We start from the raw sequence: 15542 nt of genomic DNA, 5'->3' as shown, positions 1-15542 counted from the left end.
AGTTCTTTAAAAACTATGCCTCTATTTCCTCATTCGCTTTTCAATAAGCACAATCTTCCAACAACACGTCTTCATTGCATTATGAACACGAACATTTGTAGAGTGACAACGAGCGTCGGACAGTACAGTGACATAAAAGGCTTTGCAGAAGTATGAAAGAAAGTGTGAAACAAACGTTTGCCTTCCTTACTGTGTTACCAGTGCTAACCAGGCTACATAGAAAATCAATACAAATAAGTAATTACATTTCTCAATCAAAAACTATGACATACAACTGCAGAATGAACTTGATCGGTACTTGAAATATTTGCATGCAAAAACAACACAAAACCTTGTGTGACACAATAATACCACTGATGTACCTTTATTTATCATATTTAAATGTTTATAATGTCTTTTCAATAGTTGTAGAGTAATTGCACCTTTTAAGTCTTCATCAAAATTATTCCATAGATCCGTACCTCTCCGTGTGACACATTGACTCTTAAGGGTTGTACATGTACACTGTACTTTCAGACTTTGTGTTCACCTTAAGCTATATTTCTCATTTCGATTGGCAGACAATTGTTGGATGTTACTGTGGGGCTGGTTCTTTTTAGTTTTGTATATTACTAACAACGTTTTTAATTTCAAGTCCTCAGTTTTAAAGTGTTAAATTTTAAGAACAGTGCGTTGGTACGGTCAGTATAACTGACATTGTGCACAACTTGTCACGGGGTGGCATACAGCACTTCTCATTCTTTACGTTCAGATTTGAGCAGCAAATGATTTCACGTACCGATCAAGTTCATTCTGCAGTTGTATGTCATAGTTTTTGATTGAGAAATGTAATTACTTATTTGTATTGATTTTCTATGTAGCCTGGTTAGCACTGGTAACACAGTAAGGAAGGCAAACGTTTGTTTCACACTTTCTTTCATACTTCTGCAAAGCCTTTTATGTCACTGTACTGTCCGACGCTCGTTGTCACTCTACAAATGTTCGTGTTCATAATGCAATGAAGACGTGTTGTTGGAAGATTGTGCTTATTGAAAAGCGAATGAGGAAATAGAGGCATAGTTTTTAAAGAACTCTTTTATTGACGATTAAAGGTGGTCTCCATCCTTGGATATAAATGATGCTTTTTCACCCAAAAATATAAGAACACCAACCAGCAAAAACTGTACACACGCAAACACGCAGAAAAAAATCTATATACTTAACAATTGTTGTTTGAGCCAGGAAAAAAAGAAACAAAGGGGAAAGCACAGGAACGCACGCGTGTACGCAGTCTCGGAAAAACAATGGACAATTAGCAGCCATGGCTGAGCAGGAAGTGGGGGGCGGGAAACAGGCTGTTGGAGCAGTAGCGCCCCCCATTGCAGTACCTAACCGTGACAGGATAAAACAAAGGAATAAATGTGTCATTTGAAGTACATAAGTGAGGTAATCCTACATATAAAAATGTACATTTTTGTATAAAAGAGATATAAAAGTTAATAAAAACAAAAGAAGACACATGGTTTTTAGTGTAACCATGTCAAGAAAGCCATGGATATTTTTCTATGTGAGGGCTCGTTTCCTTGCTCCTCATCGTCGTCCTGAGTGCGACCAAAGCATGCTTTCTCCATCAGGTGGTGTATTATTACTTCGGCAGCACCAAGAAGTCTCTCTGTACTTATAACAACGTATCCTGGTTCTACACATGACAGCTGCTGAAGTGCGGTTGTCAGGGTAGGACGGAAAACGCTGTCAACTACCCTGCTGTAGTGGTTGATGTAAATGACACTTCCTCGTTCATTGAGACAGGAATGCTGCAACTGGCTTGGATGTTCTATGATGCAGCCGTTGCATTCAGATCGTGCTATTTCCCACGCTACCTGATTCAAACATTTGTTCAGTAAGGTTTGGAAGAGGGTGATGATGTTTGCAGTGAATCTTGTCGCCCTTCCAACGTCTTCAGACGGGGTTACGTCGTCGTGCCGATAAACGGGCACGTAGGTCGATTCATTGTGGGCATAACCCCAAGTTGTAGGGACATTGTCGAGGTTGGTGCATTCAGCCGTCTTATTGTGTGGATCCTTGATGATTCCTGTATGATTATAAAGAAAATAATGAGATTAGAAATAAAACAACAAGATTAACTGTATTGATGAGAAAGTATGTTTTGCTATGGGTGATGCATCTGTTGTTTACCAGTAGTCTTACGAATTTGCCCGGCAATACAGTAGTATCAAGCATATTTTAAGATAATGTCAGAGATGAAAAGGAAATCTATATCATACAGTACATATATATCGACACATGATATTCTATATCTAATGAACACTCTTTAAAAACAGATATTAGTCAATGTTTAGACAATAGTGTTTTACATAGGAATTTCTTATGATAGGAATGTTCTCCAATGATGGATGATGGGTTTGTGGTAATCAGTAAAGGGTGAATATTACCTGAAGACCTCTGCTGCGCCATGTTGAATTAAATAGGGGTTGGGGGAAAAAAGAGTCTCCTTCTCTCAATCAAGTTCCAGATGACAGTAGAATGTAGTGGGTACAGCGGATGGTTTTTCGGGTATCTGTCGAAAGGGGGTGGAGATTGAGGAAGCATAGCCTGCCTCCTGAGGCCCACTATGTCCAGGGGACAAGTCAGGGCATGTTTGTTGGTTTGTTTTTTTTTAAATCAAATAAGGTCTCTGCTTTAGTATTTGAATGCTTTCAGTATACCGGCGATGTGTTTGGAAATTAAATAAATAAAAAAGCGTATTGTGCTTACGACCCCTTCTGAGTGAATGGCATGATTATACATTATACAACAAATGGAGCATCCTGTCCTATCAGGCACATACGCATATCTAACTGAAAGAACCTTTAAAGTTGCTGCTAGTGATGTATTCGTCAAATGTGTAACTGAAGTAGCATCATATCAGTACTTCTGTAGGATTTCATACAGAATGCACGGGTAGCATGCATATATTGTGTCATTACCAACCCCTTGAACGCCGTGTTGTAACTGTAATAAAAAGAAAAAATGAAGAAAGAAGTAAAAGAGAAGTCAAAATGAATAGTACACATATGGACTAATTAACTGTGATTAAAAAGGACACAATGAAAATAATAAATAGAACTCATACAAAACATCATATCTGCACAACTAGACAATGAATAACAATAATAACAACCTCTAACAATATATACATAATGATAATAAATATAATATTGGTCATATGTAAACAGTATATGCGTGTCTTTCTGTTAGCCAACATACAGTATGTACAGTATTTGCATCCACTGTAGGGGGAGGAATTGGCCCTGTAATGTCAAATGTATGCATCAGGACAATCAGGTTTGCTGATGACCAACATTCACACTTTTCAATCAAGACACTCCTTTGTAGGAAAGGCTTTCAGAAGGACACATACCTAACAAAGTCACTATCTATTGTTTTAGATCACCTTTATACAGTATGTTCTAGACTTTTTATTTTTATTAACAGAGCCCAAATGGTTGTAGAATGTTGTGAGTACAGCGGATGGTTTTTCGGGTATCTGTCGAAAGGGGGTGGAGATTGAGGAAGCATAGCCTGCCTCCTGAGGCCCCCCCCATGTCCTGGAGACAAGTCAGGGCATGTTTGTTGGTTTGTTTTTTTTATCAAATAATGTCTCTGCTTTAGTATTTGAATGCTTACAGTATACCGGCGATGTGTTTGGAAATTAAATAAATAAAAAAGCGTATTGTGCTTACGACCCCTTCTGAGTGAATGGCATGATTATACATTATACAACAAATGGAGCATCCTGTCCTATCAGGCACATACGCATATCTAACTGAAAGAACCTTTAAAGTTGCTGCTAGTTATGTATTTGCCAAATGTGTAACTGAAGTAGCATCATATCAGTACTTGCATGGGTAGCATGCATATATTGTGTCATTACCAACCCCTTGAACGCCGTGTTGTAACTGTAATAAAAAGAAAAAATGAAGAAAGAAGTAAAAGAGAAGTCAAAATGAATAGTACACATATGTACTAATTAACTGTGATTAAAAAGGACACAATGAAAATAATTAATAGAACTCATACAAAACATCATATCTGCACAACTAGACAATGAATAACAATAATAACAACCTCTAACCAATCTTTCCGGGTGCATTAAGCGCAATAGATACATAGTGACAATAAATATAATATTGGTCATATGTAAACAGTATATGTGTGTCTTTCTGTTAGCCAACATACAGTATGTACAGTATTTGCATCCACTTTAGGGGGAGGAATTGGCCCTGTAATGTCAAATGTATGCATCAGGACAATCAGGTTTGCTAATGACCAACATTCACACTTTTCAATCAAGACACTCCTTTGTAGGAAAGGCTTTCAGAAGGACACATACCTAACAAAGTCACTATCTATTGTTTTAGATCACCTTTATACAGTATGTTCTAGACTTTTTATTTTTATTAACAGAGCCCAAATGGTTGCAAGTCTACCTTCCTTTAGTCCTTCATAACACTAGAGTGCTGATTAAAAGATAAGACGCTGCAGGGATAGCATGGCTGTGTGAGGAAAGCTCTACAAGTCCAATACATCATGCTGAGATGCAAAACATTTTAACATAAGAAAGCAGACCAAATGGAGATGCGGCCAGGATGGACTCCCGAGAGAAGTCACACCAAATGGACCCGAGTCAGGATGTTCATTCATGACAAACAAGCCAGGAGAAGAAGTTCCAAGAGGAGCCCTGTTGATCAAAGCTTCACAAAGACTAGGTAAAGGGGGCAAAGACTGATGCGTTTCAAAATAAATAAATAGAATATAGTACATTCTTGTATTTGGGTACTTGCTGTATACTGGTACTGCGTTTGAAATAAATAAATCAATAGAATATAGTACATTCTTGTATTTGGGTACTTGCAGTATACTGGTACTGCGTTTGAAATAAATAAATAAATAAACTATAGTACATTCTTGTATTTGGGTACTTGCAGTATACTGGTACTGCGTTTGAAATAAATAAATAAATAAAATATAGTACATTCTTGTATTTGGGTACTTGCAGTATACTGGTACTGCGTTTGAAATAAATAAATAAATAGAATATAGTACATTCTTGTATTTGGGTACTTGCAGTATACTGGTACTGCGTTTGAAATAAATAAATAAATAGAATATAGTACATTCTTGTATTTGGGTACTTGCAGTATACTGGTACTGCGTTTGAAATAAATAAATAAATTGAATATAGTACATTCTTGTATTTGGGTACTTGCAGTATACTGGTACTGAGTTTGAAATAAATAAATAAATTGAATATAGTACATTCTTGTATTTGGGTACTTGCAGTATACCGGTACTGTGTTTGGAAATAAATAAATAAAAGTAACACTTTAACACACACACGCACGCACGCACGCACGCACGCACGCACGCACGCACACACGATCAGGGGGGTGGGAGAGGCAAAAAAAAAAAATACACAACACCACATTCAAATGTATATTTTATTTACTTAATAAGCATTAAACCTTGATATAAAACTGAATGATCAACATTTACATAGAGAAAAGCACGCAGGGATGTTAATTCTAGGCTTGATAAAATCCGTACACAGTCTGCAGGATATTGTAGGCCTCTCGCCCAAAGAGACGATGGTTGTGGGAGGCGGTACTGGTAGGCTGGGCTCTGGTAGGTCTTTGTAGAAGGTGGAGCCCAGCATGTGTGATAGAATCACACGGAATCAGTCTCTAATTCACAAACAGGCCCTCTTCCGACCAAACCATCAACCTCCAGTTCTCTGTCAAAAACGGTGATCGGATTTATTCGCCTCTTATCACTAGTCATCTTCTGTCTTCCAACATTGTCTTCAGCTCGAGTGGTTAACCTCTTCCCCAGCAGGGCATGCCTCCGCTTCACACTGTCTTGAGTGAAAAACAAACTAATTTCTTTCAAGAGATCAGCCAGCTTTGGGAAGTCTACCGCCTTGAACGCAAGGTGAATTGGGAAATCCCGCTCTTTCTCCAGAACTGTCCTTGGTCTGGCAGTATTAGCAGCAGAGGTGGCATATCTGACCAGCAGCCAGATGTGTGATCTCGAACAATCGACGAGAAAAGATCCACCCTCTTCACGCAGTAGCGAATCCGTTCTCACCGCTACACTTGGCAACATTCTCGTAAGTCCTACATCCCCTTGGTCGTGCACATGTTGCATGTAAACGATGAAATCTTGAATGGAGCTCTTCAGTTTTTCAAATTCAGTAGAATAGATTCTCAGCTGCGTAACCTCTGGTTCCATATATTCATGACTGTATAGATCCACAAAGGGGACTACTCCCATGCCTCTAAACTCACAAACCACCAGGCGTCCCCCGTCAAGATGCAGACTCTTTTTCCTGAACACCGCCATTTTTTTTCGAACAATCACTCATAGTTTGACTCAAACACCCCTCGTTATATAAGACATCTCACACATTTCCACACCCCCAACACGTTCGCCACGCCCATCAACGCCCTTTAAGATATTACTCACGTTCTAAAGTAAATAACAAAGTCACGCCTCCTTCCTTTACCCCCACCTCCTCAGCCCATGACCTTTATCGGCCGGTTGGGGGGAGTGTTCTAGATGTAGGAGGGAGTGGCCTAGATGGGTCATTTGTACTTTGCTATTGAAGAAACAAGACTGGTGGATGGACGGCTGACAGGTAATCATGATATTTTTTAAGAAAATATAATTTTTAACAAAATAGCTGTAGTACAAAGACTGGCATCTAAGGTTGTAATGTTTTGACTGTTTTAGCAGTATTATTTCTATTGTTTCAATGAGAATGTGGAAAAAAAGTGTTTTCAGTGTTTTGACTGTTGTTTTGATCAGTGTTTTGACTGTCTTTGCAAATGGCGGATTTAAATGGTTTGAATGGGGACGTGTGAGCTAAGGTTGTAATGTTTTGACTGTTTTAGCAGTATTACTTGTATTGTTTCAATGAGACTATGGTAAAAAAAGTGTTTTCAGTGTTTTGACTGTCTTTGCAAATGGCGGATTTAAATGGTTTGAATGGGGACGTGTGAGCTAAGGTTGTAATGTTTTGACTGTTTTAGCAGTATTATTTCTATTGTTTCAATGAGAATGTGGAAAAAAAGTCTTTTCAGTGTTTTGACTGTCTTTGCAATTGGCTGATTGAAATGGTTTGAATGGGGACGTGTGAGCTCAGGATGCAATGTTTTGACTGTTTTAGCAGTATTACTTGTATTGTTTCAATGAGAAAACTACATGTTTGAGACACAACCTGACACACAGACAGGCCGGCGGGGGCGGTATTGGGGGCCCCAGTCACACATGCTGAGACACACCCAGATAAGGCCGGAGGATGTCTTGGGGGTGGTGGGGGTGGAGGGGGGGGTCGTTAGGAAAGGAGGGGTATGGGAATGGGGGCTTCCCCCACACGCAGCCGGAAGAAAACACAGTCACGTGGGAATGATTTTATGATTGTTTGTTTGTTTTATGACTTCCGCATGTCCGCTTCCTGATGCTTTGACCCCTGACACATAGGTGTGAAAACGCTTTGATGTTTTATGGCTTCCAGATGTCCGTTTATGACTTCCGCATGTCCGCTTCCTGATGCTTTGATGTTTTATTGTTTTATTGCTTTATTGGTATGCCATAAACTTTTATTGTTTTATTGGTATGCCATAAACTTTTATTGCTTCCTGATGCTTTGATCCCTGACACATAGGTGTGAAAACGCTTTGATGTTTTATTGTTTTATTGGCCCGTCATAAACTTTTATTGTTTTATTGCCCTGTCATAAACATGTCACGTAGGTGTGAAAACGCTTTGATCTTCGTCACATAGGTGTGAAAACGCTTTGATGTTGGGGGGTGAGGGGTGGGGGGGAGGGGCATGTCATAAACTTTTATGACAGGGGGTCATAAATCAATCAAGACATGTCATAAATACCTTTTTGACACAAAGTGGATTTTATTACTCTCTTACCACCTACTCACGTTACGTTAACAGACGCCTATTTAGCCTGTTCTCCATTTTACTGTTAATACTAGAACTTGGCTTTCAAGATGAAATGTCTGTTCTTGGTCTCTGATTTTATAAAATACATTTCCCCCCAAAAAATATAGTCTGGGACTTATAGTCCGGAAAATACGGTAATTATAACAATTATACTGTATATATTGTAGTGTCGCTTCCTAGCATGCCTTGCAGAACTAGCTTCGTGTTTAGAGTTAACATATTTGTTGTTTATTATTCCCCATAGTTAATTAAAGAGGCTCTTCCTTTAAGCAAGCTAGAGTGCCTCTAGCACTAACACTAAACTCTGATGTCAAGGGGGCCGCTAAATATGGCCTAGCGGGTCACGTTCGTCCATGTCATGAAAAGCAGAAGAAAAGACTTGTGAAATATGTTTCATTTCAGTCGTTACAGAGTCATCGTGAGGGCGAGATTTGTATGAAAATGCCAATTGTTAACAACTACAGCGCCACCTGTTGTTATGGAGGGTAAGTGCATGTGCGTTTTTTAATGTTTAAGATGACCACAAAGTCCTGAGAGACGGTTTCTCCACACAAAAAACATGTTAGAATAAAAAAACAGAGCTGTTAGATGAAGTGAGGCCAATTTGTTGTGATCCGGCTCGGCTGACACCGTGTCTGAGTCCTGCCCTCACACCAATCACCCCGCATCCTACAAACACATCATTACCGACGCCCTCGCCAGCCGGAAGGCTGTGAAGGATGACGAGGTACCGGCTCATGTTCACAAGCGAGAAGGGTCAGGGACTGAGAGTAATCGCCTCCGTCCGCAGACTGAGACACAGCTCCACTGCTTCCTTTCCACCTGAAGAAATTCTCATCTTCTCCCGCTGGAACGTTCCTCTCATGTTCCTCAGGAGGAGGAACCGCTAAAGCGTGGTGTCAGATTCTGCTTCGGCCCAAACTCGGATTAAAAGCTGGTACCACGAAATCGAGCGGCGTATTTAGTGTCTGAGTATGAACCACCGACGTGAGCTCGATGATGCAACGTGAGGAGACACAGCGCGTGAATGCTGAAAAGCAGAAGCTGGACTGAAATGCTGTGGAAATGTGCTAAAACAGGCTGGGTTGGGAAACAAGCACTCGGCTCAGCAGGATTGGATCGTAGTCGCATCAAAGAATTCTTCTTATTCCGCCTCATTTTTTGTCCGCTAACTCCTTCTTGCACATGCAGCTTCCCATCACGCCTTGCTGCATGCTCTGTAAATAGTTGGGATTGTTACGTGTTTGCTATAGACTGTAATTCCTTTCTTGTATCCATACAGTAACAATTGGGGTGCATGCAAGCATGTGCACAGTGCAGGTGTGTGTGTGTTAGTGATGCTCGCAATCGCTCCTCTGCAGTAACATTTGCTGTAAATATGCACATGCACACCATGCGCGTGTGTGAGTGTGCGTGCACATGCATGTGTGTGTTGGGATGTGAACTGACAAAGAAAAAGACACAAACACGCACTGCAATTGCTCCTCTACAGTAACAGTGCATAACGTGCGTGTGAAAACACGTGCAGACAGTGCACGTAGTCTCACACGCACAGCGTATTTAACTGTAATTGCTCCTCTGCGTGAACAGTCGGGGTGCACATACATGCACGTGTGCGGCGTAGCCGACTGTATCGCAATCGCTCCTCCGCAGCTACATGTCACAAACTTTCTTCATAGAAAGCAACAGAAATGCTCCAAATTTGTCCACAAAGGCAAATTAAAGACGTGTCATTAAACGAATGAGATGGCTCCTCTACAGGCGGTGCAGACAACAGGCATGAACACCGCTTCACTTCTTTTTACGCTTGCAGAACACTTAAGAACGTTAAAAATGTGACTTCAGGCCACTAAATAAAGACACAGTTTGACCTTGGAACAGATGATTTTTATGTGAAACTGACATAAAGGCAACTAGTGGCCGGCCCTCGCACGTAACAAGCAGCTTGTGCTCAACAGGTGTGTGTGTGTGTGTGTGTGTGTGTGTGTGCGTGTGTGTGTGTGTGTGTGCGTGTGTGTGTGTGCGTGTGTGTGTGTGTGTGTGCGTGTGTGTGTGTGCGTGTGTGTGTGTGTGTGTGCGTGTGTGTGTGTGTGTGTGTGTGCGTGTGTGTGTGTGTGTGTGTGTGTGTGTGTGTGCGTGTGTGTGTGTGTGTGCGTGTGTGTGTGTGTGTGCGTGTGTGTGCTTGTCCCCAAGTAAACAACAGCAAATGCTGTAATTGATTAAATTGATGATTCCAACGCAATGAATGAAAGCGGGCCGGCTGCCCTCCCCAACCCCCTGAGCACTTAACCTTCACCCCCCCACGGCCTCCAGCGGCTCCACGTATCGATCGCCAACGCCGCTTCCCGCAAAGCTGCTCGAAACCGCACAGATGGACACACTGACAATCAACATCAGAATCCAATTCTACCAGGATTACTCATGACCTTCATTTGACCTCTGGGTGACCTCTCGGTTCAAGCTGTCGGGCAGCATGTTCATTGCACAGTTATAAGTGAAATGTCTTATTTGGCGGGCTTTGTGATGTTTCGTTTTCATTTTAATTTCCTTGACAAAGGGCCTTCATCAATTCCTCTGAAGTGCAATTTCAAGAGATGCTTTCAAAAAACAAATACATTTGCTTGGTTTGACTTTCATGAAACTATAAAAAAATATGAGTACAGAAATGAAGGAATAAATGAATGCATCAAAATAAAAATGACTTGTAAGTCAGACATTACATTTCAAAGAATAATTAACGCTACGCTAGCATGTTGAGGAAATACGAAATATGAAATATGTCAGTTCAGTTTGATTGCCATCCCGTGGTCATTTGTTGGGAATGGCTAACTGAATTGGAACTGGGGAACTAAAAAGGCATGTGACAGTCTGTGTGGCATATATATATGCCATATATATACATATATATATATATATATATATATATATATATATATATATATATATGCCATATATACAGTATTTATACAGTAGTTAAATGTTACATAAAATAAGACTTGTCTTCCTTCTGCTCCCTTTCAATCTAGATTGTTTGTATTTATATTATATTGGGTTTTTATTTATTTCTAACTGAATGAAATGAAATGAAACTCTGTGCTACTAAAATGACATTGTTTTTCCCTCGTGATATTACAATGCTATTCTGGTAAAATTGTGATTTTGTTCTCGTTTTAATACGACTTCTTTCTCTTAATATTTTGACTTCATTCTCGTGAAGTTACATCTGTTTTTTTCCCCCAACTATTTCAACATTTTTTTCATCAATTTTCATCCTGCAATTATGACGTGATTCCCATAATATTTGGACTTTTTTGTCACATTAAAAATTTAAAAAATAATGCAAGTATTCTTCAATAATTGAATTTTGTACTATTAAAATGAGGCTATTTTACAACATTATTCTTGTAAAATGACTGCTTTTTTTGGGGTGGGGGTTCTAGTTTTTTGTTTAAATTACATTTTTACAATGTGCTGCAGGCCAATGGCCTGCTAGATAACCTGCCATGGGGCCAAAGAAAATTGCCAAAGAAGGTGAGAAACACGATTGAATTCCATCTCACCAGGATGTACAGGTATTATTTCACATTGTTTTCTGCCCGTAAAATATCATTACTCACTGTAAATGTATGTTTTTAATTTATTCTTTGGTATTTTTCGTGTATTTTTAATATCTTCAGGTATCTGGAAGGGTTTAATCCAACTTACATAATTTCCTATGGGAAAAAGTTTCGTAGGTTTCGGTGTTTGTCTGACCTTTTCGAACAAATGAATAACAAAAAGCGAGGCTCGACTATGTGCAGTATTAGTAACGGCTGAATTTTTCGACTGGATCTTGTTTGAGTGTGTACCTAATGTTGTGGCTTCCGAGTGTGTGTGTGTGTGTTAACATTGTGATGACTAATGGATCAATAGTTGGCTTGCGGCATACTTAACATGCAAAGTGCTCTTCAGCTTCTCTAACACACACACACACACACCCACACACACACAAAAGACCACTTCCACAAACATGCATGCTTCTGTATCTTATCAGAAGGAAGATAGAAGGTAGTAGATGATGCTCTCCTGCTCGTGTATCTTATCTGAAACAACTTTCTACTTGCTTTGTGAATACTGAAGTGCATGTGTCCTTAAACACACACCTCCTTAAAGCTCCAACTAGAAGCACAAGAAGAAGAAGCAGCAGCAGCAGCAGGTGACGTCCCTCCAAAGGGCTTCATCATGTGACCACAACAAGCAACACTTCCGCACACGCTCAAGCTTCACGTACCTTCAAGAGAACTTCTCCATCCACCCAAGCTTTACGCCTCTTCCTTTCCTCGTCTACAGCATTTGCACCTACAGCGCGTCACTAGTGTGTGCAATACCGCGCGCATGTCGCTACATGCGAGCTGGCCAACTGTGGACTGTAATCAGCACCTTTGACCTGACTGAGCGCTCCATAAATGTTGCGTAAAGGCGATAAAAGTGCATGACACGTGCGCAGCGACCTGACAAAGCAACGCTTTAAATCATACAAAAAAAAAATGTTCCCCGATGAAAGCCCAGCATTCAACATTTGCTGGGGATCATCAAGATGTTTTCTGGCAAAACTGAAACAAAACTTAATGTTGTTTTTGTTCAGCAGTGGTTTTGGTCTTGGAACTCTGCCATGCAGGCCGTTTTTGCCCAGCGTCTTTCTTATGGTGGAGTCATGAACTCTGACCTTAACTGAGGCAAGTGAGGCCTGCAGTTCTTTGAAGGTTGTTGTGGGGTCTTTTGTGACCTCCTGGATGAGTTGTGGCTAGGCTGGGAAGGTTCAAAACTGTTTCATGTTTTGTGGATCATAGCTCTCGCTGAGGTTTGCTGGAGTCCCAAAGCTTTAGAAATGGCTTGATAAGCTTTTCCACACTGATAGATGTCAGTTATGTTATAACATAGGAGGCAATCACTTCTTCACACAGGGCCATGTAGCTTTGGATTTTTTCTCCCTTAATAATGCAAATTTTCATTTAAAAACTGCACATTGTGTTCAGTTGTGTTGTCATTGACTAATATTTAAATTTGTTTAATGATCTGAAACATTTAAGTGTGACAAACACGCAAAAGAATAAGAAATCAGAAAGGGGGCAAACACTTTTTAGCACCACTGTGTGTGTGCATATCTTTTCATAATATGACTTTATTCCCAGAATATTACAACTTTTTGCCCAACGTCATTTTCCAAAAATGACAACTTTACTGTGTTTTGTTTGGAAAAAAAACACATTTCTTTAATATTTCCACCTTATTCGACTAAAATGATATTAGTTTTCCTCCTAATATTACGAGTTTATTCTCATAAAAATTTTGACTTTTTTCACGTTAGAATGCAACTTTGTTTCTCTTCATATTTTGACTTTATTCTTTTATGAAGCTGTTTTTTTCCATTCCTGCTGTTTCAACTTTCTGCCTGAAAAAGTTGTTCTCCTAATTATGACTTTATTCTCATAACACAGTAGCTTTTTCCACAACCTAGTTTTACAAAAATGACTACTTCACTAAGCATACTAATACTGCAACATTGTTCTTGTAAAATGATGTCAAACTCATTGTTGTTCTTTTAGTTTCTTGATCAATAATATTTTTAGAACAAAAAAACAGTCACGGCCCGTTTTGGACACCCCTGATTTAGTAGAATTATATTTTTACCTTCGATTTTTTTGAGTTACACATGATTTGATTTTTTTTTTACACATGTAAAATTAAGCTACAAAAAAATCTGAGGAGCTGTTTGAAGAAGTACGTCTTTTTACGGACCAAAAGTGCCAAAAAAAGTATCCAAAAGGTAAAAGCCAGACAAGGTGAGACCATTACTCACATTGAGGTAGCAATAAGTTGATACCTGAAATATGGACATGGCCAGTGAGGTGGCCGGAGAGTGACTCGTGGTGGCGGCGGCCACCCCGTAGCTCCGCCACTGGTAAAAGCCAAAGACAAATCAAAACAGGCAGACGGATTACCTTGATCCTCGCAAGTATCTAACAATAACAACTTGCACCACTTCTGAAACACTTAATCCAACAACCAAGCGTTGTCAAAACGACACGACAACACGAAGACCCCCCCCCCTCCCCTTCCCGTCCTGAATGCCTGAGCAACCCTAATCCAAAGAAAAAGCAAAGCGGTGACATCAAGCCACACTTTATTGCAACAATCAATCCCGCCACGAGTGCACATAATGCTAACACATCCCATGTCATCAATGTTGCCACACATGGATTACTGATTACTCATGGATTACTAATCTCCTCACACTGGTCAGCATGGAAGTCGTTTCACTCAACCTCGCACTGACAGCGGAACCATCGGCATAAATGCAGACTGGACTCATGCTCAAAGACGCTCAAGCAGAACCTCGCATCACATGTGGACCGCAGTGAAGATTAGTGAGGAAGGTCATGCTACTCACTCACCATTTCCCCGCGTCCTTCCGGCGCTAAATCCCCGCCAACAAGACTCCAGAAATCACATGGTCCTCCTGCGGCTTCACAGCTCCACAAGGAGCCGGAGAGTGGACCCGGAGGTGAGAGCGGTGAGGTAGAGCGCGCGTCGGAGGCAGAATCAGGGGCGATTAATGTGCGTTAAATTTTTTTTAAAGACGCGGTGGGCAGGTCCACAAGGTCACTGACTTGGACCCGGCGGGTCCCGCATGCGCTGAGACAGACGCAGTGTGGATGCAGAACTCTCCCTACGCGCGGCGGTGGTCCCTCCTCCTCACTCCTGATGCCACACGCGAGCACACGCACGCACGGTGTCACTCCACAGCCACGCACGGAGGGCGTGCACACATGTCGGCATAAGGTGGAGTGAAAAATGCTTTGAAAATGTTTTTTTTCCCCTTGAAATGCAAAATGAAAGCTGCATGTGCAGCCTATGATATGCATATGAACACGTGCACCACTGTCCGTATGTGTTAGCTTATCTGTTCAAACGGATGGAGGACCACAAAGGAAATAAGACAAATCTTGATCGCCCCCTGCTGGCTGCTCACGTGGTTGCGTGGATGTGATCAAAGTTTGCTTTCAGAAGTTCTGATGGTGCGGGGCAGTGGTTCCCGAACTTTCTAAGATCGCGTACCCCTTCAGACATTTCACCTGAAACCATGTACCCCCTACTCCTGCACACTTAAAAGGCATACACCTTTTTATCTTCATTAACTTGGAATATTGAACATTGTTCATTGGTTAATGCATTTTATAGTAATTCCGGGCGGTGGCGGAGTCGGAAATGTTTCATTGCGGTGGCCAAGGTGAGACCATTACTCACACAAGTTAACACCGGAATTGTCTCGATGGCCAGTGGGGTGGCCGGAGAGTGACCACCCTGTTGCTCCGCCACTGCTTTTGGAGCGTCTATTAGAGCAATTAATATCTGAGCAGTGTGCCGCGGACATGTTTGCGATGCATAGTTTCTGCTCCCCATCATGGCGGCCAAACACGCGCAGGGCATAATACGGAAGTGGATGCCGACCAGAACCGACCGAAGTCATCATGGAAAAGTTACCCACCGCTTGCAGTTCATGC

At 40.9% G+C, this 15542-nt stretch overlaps 1 protein-coding gene across 4 annotated transcripts in view; it reads right to left on the bottom strand.

Annotated features, from left to right (window-relative positions):
- Positions 1–15003, bottom strand: part of htr4 (5-hydroxytryptamine receptor 4) — a 107541-nt gene extending 92538 nt beyond the window's left edge. For 2 of the 4 annotated variants that reach the window (XM_054791737.1, XM_054791738.1), the window contains exon 1: positions 14433–15003. The gene's annotated coding sequence lies outside the window, so the exon portion shown is untranslated. The remainder of the gene's footprint in view (positions 1–14432) is intronic. The other 2 variants (XM_054791736.1, XM_054791734.1) reach the window with 2 other exon arrangements.
- Positions 15004–15542: the final 539 nt, after the last annotated feature.

This window comes from Dunckerocampus dactyliophorus, chromosome 11 (assembly GCF_027744805.1).
Source record: "Dunckerocampus dactyliophorus isolate RoL2022-P2 chromosome 11, RoL_Ddac_1.1, whole genome shotgun sequence".
Taxonomy (NCBI): Eukaryota; Metazoa; Chordata; class Actinopteri; order Syngnathiformes; family Syngnathidae; genus Dunckerocampus; species Dunckerocampus dactyliophorus.
This window is presented reverse-complemented; position numbering and strand designations above follow the sequence as displayed.